Source organism: Rousettus aegyptiacus, unplaced genomic scaffold, assembly GCF_014176215.1.
Source record: "Rousettus aegyptiacus isolate mRouAeg1 unplaced genomic scaffold, mRouAeg1.p scaffold_m13_p_3, whole genome shotgun sequence".
Taxonomy (NCBI): domain Eukaryota; kingdom Metazoa; phylum Chordata; class Mammalia; order Chiroptera; family Pteropodidae; genus Rousettus; species Rousettus aegyptiacus.
The window spans coordinates 45,196,495-45,205,394 of NW_023416306.1; positions in this window are offsets into that span (position 1 = coordinate 45,196,495).

The window sequence follows — 8,900 nt, forward strand, 5'->3', positions numbered from 1 at the left end:
GAAAACAGTATGGAGATTCTTCAAAAAATTAAGACTAGAGCTACTATATGACCCACAATCCCTCTTTTGGGTACCTAACTGAAAAATTTGAAAATACTTGTTTATGTACCCCTATGTTTATTTCGGCATTATCGACAGTAGCCAAGACATGGAAACAACCTAAGTATCCTTTGACAGATGAATGGATAAAGAAGATGTGGTACATATATAAACGAAATACTCTTCAACCACAAGAAAGGATAAAATACTGCCATTTGTGACAACATGGATGGATCTTGAGAGTATTATGCTAAGTGAAATAAGACAGATGGAAAAAAACAAGAACCATATGATTTTACTCATGTGGGATATAGAACAAAAAGCAATAAATGAACAAATAAAACAAACAAGATTATAGACAAAGACAGCAATATGTACAGGAAGAGAGATGGAGAAAGGATGAAGAGGGTAAAGGAGGTCAAATATATGGTGACAGAAGACTTGATTTTGGGTGGTGAGCACACAATGCAGTATACAGATGGTGTATTATAGAATTGTGCACTTCAAACTTATATAATGCTATTGGCCAATAAATTTAATTTAGAAAAGAAAAATTGTCAAAAATGTACATGAATTGAATGTATGTTACAGGCGCCACCCAATATGGCATATAAAAAAGACAGGAAATAAACCATCCCTATCTAGATAGTCCCATTCTCCTCTCTTTTGTGTTAATAGTTTGTCCTAGGAGAATCCCAGAACTAATCAAGTAGCCAGGTGACTCACTTTTTTATTTTTAATAAAATTTCATTTTTTAAAATAAAAAATTTTTAAATAAAAAGTAGGTTATATTGCCCATCCTATTGTCTGCTCTTTCCATATAAATGCCAATATGCTTAATTGCAGTCTGCTCCAAATTCCACTACAAAGTGCATACACAGAATTAACTGTGTCAAAATAGTTCCTTCCTCACATTCTCATTTTTCTTGAATTTTAAATGCCTGTAGAAGAGAATTTATCTAGAGTGTCTATTTTCTGAAAACAAGTATAGAGCAATCACCTTGCTTATCCAAAAAAGCCATACCGTGTTTAGTTTTTCCATTCCAAAAATAACATAGAAATTTTTGGAGACAGTCACATGGCAAGGAACCAAGAGTTGGAATGCAAAGACTTCCTGTCTCTTGTGGAAGGCCTCTTGAGTCCTTAAGTAGTTACATTCCAACATCGCAAGGAAGCTGAAGGGGCAAACGCAGTGAGAAGAGTGTTAGAGGCAGCCCTGGCATTCCTCTCCTGGGAAATACCAAGTTTGGTCATGCCCTAGAGAAGTTAAGGTGCCCTAAAGAGGTGTTGCCACCATTGTAGTCTGCAAGGCAACCTGGAGTAAAAATAATGTTTTCTCCAAGTTCTGATCAGTTGTGTATGACCTCTTCAAACACCCACCGGGATGCCACTCGGTTTTACTCCTCACCCTCCTCCTCACTCTTCAGAATTTCATGACACCCCCATTGCTACTTCACCCAGTGGCAAAGAGGCAGATCAGTTTCTTCCATTTTCTTTCACATCAGTCTTTCTCCCCCTTGAAAATGGAAAATGCACAGGTCAAATGCCTCCCTATTTTCCTTAGTTTATAACATCACATAACTCAGTTAATTTTTCCTTGAGCAATCCTTCTCTTACCTAATCATCATTTTTATCCCAGTGTTCCTAAATCTGCCACAGCTCACACCCAATTAAAATTTTTGTCTGTCAGTCTCTCTCATTTGTGAATGAAAAATAAATAAAAGGAAGAACCCTTTTAACAAATGGTGCTGGAGCAATTGGATATCATAGGCAAAAAAAAAAAAAAAAAACCAAAAAAGTATTGACCAAAACTTAACACTTTATATAAAAATTAATTTAAAATTAATCACAGACTTAAATGTATACTAAAATTATAACTTTTTAGAAAAAATAGGAGAAAATCTTTGGGATCTAGAGCTAGACAAAAGTTGTTATAATCACATAATACATAAAAGAAAAAATTGAAAACTGGACTTCATCAAAATTAAAATTTATGCTCTGCAAAAGTCCTGTTAAGAGGATGAGAAGATAAGCTATGAATAGAGAAAAAATTTTACAAACCATATATCTGACAAAAGACTAATATCTACAATATATAAAGAACTTTCAAAACTCAACAATAAAAAGACATACGATCCAATTAGAACATGGGCAAAAGACATACAGTGACATTTCACTGAAAAGGGTATATAGCTGACCAATGAACACATGAAAAGGAGTTCAGAATAATTATCCATCAGAGAAATGCAAATTAAACTCACAATGAGATATCATTATACAACTATCAGAATGACTAACAAAAAATAGTGACAACACCAAATTCTAACAAGGATGCAGTTAACTGGATCTCTACTAGTGGAAATGTAAAATGGTACAGGCGCTCCGGAAAACAATTTGGTTGTTTCTGGAAAACTAAACATGTGATCGCCATGAAATTCAGCAATAGCAATAAAATCAGCAATAAAAAGGAATGAACTATCGATATACACAACGACTTGGATGAAGCTTGTGGGGATTATTCTGAGCGAAAAAAGCCAATTCAAAGGCTGTATGCTATCTGATTCTATTATGTAGCATTCTTAAAATGATGGAATAATACAAGGGGTTGTCAGGGTGTAGGGATGGCGAAGGGACTAGATGCAGTTACAAAAGGGTGATAAGAGGGAGCCTTGCAGTTATGGAACTGTTTTGTATCTTGACTGTGATGGTGGCTACTAGAATCTACACATGGTAAAACTATACAGAATAAAATACACACACAAACACACACACACAGAGTGCATGAAAACAATGAGATGAAAACTCAATAAGGTGGATTAATTGTATAAACGTCAACTTCCTGGTTGTGATCATGTTCTGTAGTTATGCAAGATGTTACCTTGGGAGAACCCATAAAGGGCATAAGGGATCTCTGTATTATTTCTTATAACTGCATACAAATCTCAAACCTAATGTTTAAAAAAACAAGCCTGATCATGGCTGCTAAGGATAGGATTAGGGTTAAGGACACATCTGGATTAATAAAAAGAAAAGGCCATAAATTTCTGAGGTAAAACTGGCCTCACTGGAGGGAAGAGGCCTGTGAAGAAGTGTCCAGAATGATCTTCACGGCATGGAGCAGAGTGGGGCGATACCCTGTGTGGAAGTCCCAAGATTTTCACTTACTAATTACTTACTTGCGACCAAGCCTTAACAGTTGGTAACTCTCTTTTTCCTACCCATGGGAAGAGGAAATGGAGAAAACTGCCCCGAAAGGACGGATGTTGCCTCCGACAAAGCCTGTTGCTGAGGCTGCCTCTCCATCCTTGGGTGAGCGATTCTGTTCCATCTAACCCAGGTTTTCCAAGCTGTCTCCTCATTCAGCTCCTTCAGCTCTGGGAACCTGCACAGCCCTCCACATGCATCACGGTATACTAGAAAGAGGGACCATCCACAAGCCGGGCAGCTGGCTGCATACAGTTCTCTCTGCCTCCCCATTTTCACTCCAGAGGAATCCAAGTGTCTACTGCTGATTTGAGAGGAAAAAGGTGGTCCATCTCTCAGCCAGGCAAGCAAACATAAATACAACTTTAAAAAATGTTCAATCAGTTATTTAGTTCAGGCTCAGATAATATAATCAAACCCATGTGAGCTGCAAGGCAGTGATGCCCTTTTCAATGGCTTTAACCTTGAGGAGTGCCAGGCTCAAGGAATGGGATGGAAAGCGGTAGGGAGGATAAACTAAATGACCACAATATAAATTACCATAAAGTGTTTTTAGCAAGGGAATGGATGCACTGAGCAAAAGTGTCAAAATATCTTAGGAAATTAAGTCACTTATCAAGGAGGTGACATCGACATGAAGGCAGACTAGCAGGTGTCAGGCCTCATTTCCCAGGATACAATAATTTAACAGTTTTTGTATGTGATTGAAGTTAAATTGTTATCGACTTAAAATAGATGGTTGTAACTACAAGATATTTTATGCAAACATCAGGATAACAACAAAGAACAAAAAACCTATATTGGATACATATAAGATAAAGAGAATCAAAGCAAAGCATTACGAAAAAATCAACTAGCAAAGGAAGGCAGCAAAGGAGGAAGAGAGGGGCAAAGCTGCAAAGCAGATAGAAAACAACTAACGTAATGACAGTAGTGAGTCTTCATCTCTTAATAATTACTTTAAATGTAAATGGATTACATTCCCCAAAGGACATAGAAAGGACAAATGGATTTTTTGAAAAAGATTCAGTGATATATTGCCTGCAAGAGAGTCACTTTAGATTTAAGGACATACATAGGCTGAAAATGAAGAGGTGGAAAAAGATATTCTATGTAGATAGCAATCAAATTAAAAAAAAAAAAAGCAGAGATGGCTACACTTATAAAGACAGAATAGACCTTAAGTCAAAAACTGTATCTAGAAATAAAGTAGGTTATTGTATAATGATAAAAGGGTCAATTCAGCAGGAAGATATAACAATTATAAATATACATACATGTATCTGACATTAGAACACTAAATGTATAAAGCAAATATTGACAGATCCGAAGGGAGAAATTGACAGCCATGCAAAGATAAGTGTTGGTAAGGATATGGGAAAAAAGGAACCCCGTGTGCTTCTGGTGGGAATACAGCTTGTTATAGCAATTATGGAAAACAGTCTGGAGGTTCTTCAAAACATTAAAATAGAACTACCTCATGATCTAGCAATCCCACTTCTAGGTATATGTCCAAAGGAAATGAAAACAGTATCTTGAAGAGATATCTGATCTCCCATGTTCATTACAATATTCACAAAGGCCAAGATATAGAAACAATCTAAGTGTTCATTGAGGGATGAACACCTGGCGACTAAGTGAAATAAGCCAGATACAGAAAGACAAATACTGCACGATCTCATTTATACGTAAAATTTAAATCAGTCAAACTCATAGAGGCAGAGAGACGAATGGTGTTTTCCCGGGGCTGGTGGGAGAAAAAAATGAAGTTGGTCAGGGAGTACAAAGTTTCAGTTTTGTAAGCTGATTATGTTCTGGAGTTCTAACATACAGCAATGTTACTTTAATTAACAGTACTGTATTACATACTTGAAATTGCTAAGGGGGTAAATCTTAAATGCGTGTGTATATGTGTGTAGGGGGAGGAAGAGAGGGACAGGGGAAGAAAGGAAGAAAGGATCGAAGGAAGGAAACAGAAAATGGTAAGTACGTGAGGTGATGGATGTATTGATTAGCTTGATTGTGATGATTATTTCACAGTGCATACATATATCAAAGCATCAAGTTGTATACCTAAATATGTATCATTTTTCTATATCAATTATACCTCAATAAAGATGGAAAAATAATAATAAAGTCATGTATCAAAAGTAAACTGTTTTTATTAAGCAACTTAATCAGAGTTGTACCAGTTTAAATGTACCGAAGGTTGTGATTACAGACTTTTTAAAACAAATGTACCAGAATTTTCACATGTCCAAGAAAATGTTTTTTCTTTCAAATTGGTGGTTTTGTGACATTAGCATAATGAAAAGGTCTAAGTGATGGGTCTATGCACAGACTTACAGACCCATCTGCACACCTGCTTCCTGACTACCCCATCTACATCCCGAAGGACAAAGGGCCGGTCCCTATATAAGAGTTCTGTGGGAGGGGGCTGAGAGGGGACCAACTATGTGGTTCCCACATTCCTCGTGGGGGACTCTCTTTGAGTCTACCACATTTGCCAGTAGCCAGTTGTTTGTTCTTTGATTAGACTCAATATCTGTTGTGGGAGGCAAAGCTCCCCTTTCAGACCTCCCCTTCAACTCTTGGAAATCCCAAAGACAAGTTAATGCCTGTTGATGAGTCTTCTTTGGACCGGGCTATTTAAAGCCCAGGATAGCGATCCTTTTGAGAAGATGGTCCACCTAGATTATACCTGGTAACTCAGAATGCCTTTAAGAGCTTGCTGGTGACAGATGGTGACTGGACATTCTTCTCTTGTCCACTTAGAGCCTACATGGGACACGCAGGATCAGGCTTATAAAAATAGCAAGTGTGCAGGGCAGAACAAAACATGGCCCCACGCTGAGCTTTTGTTAACAATTACTGATGTAGAAAACACTGATTAAACCAAAATTGAAAACAAACATGTTTATGGCCTGGATTTCACATGAAAACATTTTTGTGGTAGGTAAAAAAATTTCTATAGTTTTTCACTCCCATAAACACATCTGCTGTAGCCCCAAATCAGAATGTTTGTCTTTTATCTCTTCCACTGCCAAGAAGATAATGAAGCAATTTAGAACCTAGGAGAGGAAGTAGATTTGACCTTGGCACAAACCTTTTTGTCAAGTCAACAGATACATTCTCTGGACAATGTCTTTGAACATCTAGTCAACAGAAAGATCTGAGCATTGCAAGAGCTGCCAGCCCCAGGACCACTACCAGGACAAGACTCTGGACTCAGGAGGGTTCACCCTACAGGGTATGGGTGGGCCTTCACCAGTATAGTGCACCAGAAAGAGAACCAAGTCACAAAAAAACAAATTAAGTGCTTCTATACCCAGGGAAAGAGTCCAGACAAAGAACAGGTACAAATTTCATAGACAAGTCCCTGAGACAATCAGATGGGTCTCTCTCTCTCTGTTGTCCAATTTTTCATCAACAGTATTATTATAGGAAAAAATAACTATGGGATGTGACACTATTTGCAGTCCACTAGACAGTCTAAAACATTGTGTTCCAACTACGTCTGGTCATTAGGAAGCTACACGCCTGGACAGCAGTCTTCTGGCCACCTCTGAAGGTTCTTTTGTGACATTCACTTTTTTGTCACACCTTTTTCACATTGAACAACACATTTAAATAGAGTTCCTAGAAACTAACTATTGTTTTCATAAGGGTGATTCCCAGGATGTTGTCCATTACATCATGCAGGGCCCCCAGGGAATTGTAGGAAAGGAAGTTCCAGGAAAAGTCCTGCTTCTCCTGAATAGGTGGTTTATTTTGAACAATTGTGTGGTTCTTGTTATTGATGGCATTGCCCGCTTTGTTTTGACTGCTGAGAACTTCAGAGTCAAACCCGTGTGGAATCAGCAACAAAGAGCACGGAATCTTGTCGCATCTATTGTGTATACCTGAGTCATCCCAGTGCCGTCTTATTTTCTACACCAGGTTTTCTTCATTGTGATGACATCACCTGCTTTTAAAATGCTATTTTACTCTACACATCTCTGTGAGCCATTTTTAAATACTATGAGGGGAGCGATAAGGTGTAAACAAGTGAACAAACAAATCAGACGAGTAATTGACAGAAACAACTTGTTTTAAACAAATTTTACCTGCGTCCCCTTTTTAAATATAATTTTGCCTTATTTGTTTTTAAATGGCTGTATTTACAAACATCTTCCATGCTAAGGTATAAAATGTGTCTTTAAAAGACCATCAATATTTTTAATTTTGATAGAATTATTGCCACTATTGGACTCTTTCCAAATGATGTGCTATGAAGAACTTCTACTGAGTTTCTATAAGAGCACTCTAGGAGGCTTTTCCAAGACAAAACAAATAAATATACACACACACACACACACACACACACACATATATACATACATACATATATATATACAGATATACATATATATATATACATATATATGTATATATATATGTATAGTTCTAGGAGCACCGACAAACCTAGGCTGCAGGGAAAGTCAGCACAACCCAGTGGAAGAATCCAGATCTGAAGTAACTTGTGTGACGTGCAGAGAACAGAAGCAGAAACAACAATCTGACCCTTGCCACTGGCCACAGCGAATGATCCATCTTCCTCCTCTGGGCCTCATGTTTCTCCTCTTTGGGAAGGGTGGCTTTGGGACTGGAAACTCCTGAGAGGGCCGTTAAGGGCTGGCTGAGAGGCATAACAGAGAAGGTTTTCACTTCATAGTTTCGTCTGTGACTGTTTCTATGAGGTACATTAGCCCTTGACTCTGAAGCACTGGGACTTTGGAGGAAGAAGATCAGGGCAAGAGAGTAAACCAGAGAATTTGTTTAAGGAAATGATATTATGTGTGAGGATGGAAAAAATTATCTTACTTTTTAGAGATCAAGCAACGTTTACCGCATTTACATATACTTTGAGTTTTTCTCTCTCTTCTTCTCTCTCACTAGTACCGTTTTTAAAAATTAGACATATCTTTCCAAAAAATTTTTTATTGTGGTAAAATATACAGAACACGTACCATTTTAACCATTTTTAAATGTACAATTAAGTGGACTAAGTACATTCACTCCATCTCCAGAGCTTTCTTCCCAAATTGAAACTCTACGCCCATTAAACAATAACTCCCATTCCCCTCCAGCCCTTGACAACCACAATTCCACTTCCTGTCTCTATAAATTTGACAACCCTAGGTACCCCTTATAAATAGAATCATACAATTTGTCCTTTTATGTCTGGCTTATTTCACTTAACATAGTGTCTTCAGGGTTCATCCATGTTGTATCATGTGTCAGAATTTCCTTCCTTTGCAAGGCTGAATTACATTCCGATATATATGTATAAATGTGTGTGTGTGTGTGTGTGTGTGTGTGTGTGTAAATTTTGTTTATCCATTGAACCATCAATGGGCATTTGGGTTGCTTCCCCTTTTTGTCTATTGTGAATAATGCTGTTATGAACATAGGTGTACATAGTACATATGTGTTTAAATCTCCACTCTCAACACTAGGTATATACCTAGAAATGGAATTGCTGGACCATAGACATTTTTTTTAAATGTTTTTATTATGGAAAATGTCTAACATCCACAAAAGTAGAGAGGACGGTTTAAACAGCCCCATGTACTTATCACCCGTCTTCAACCATTACTGACCTAGCCAATCTTGTT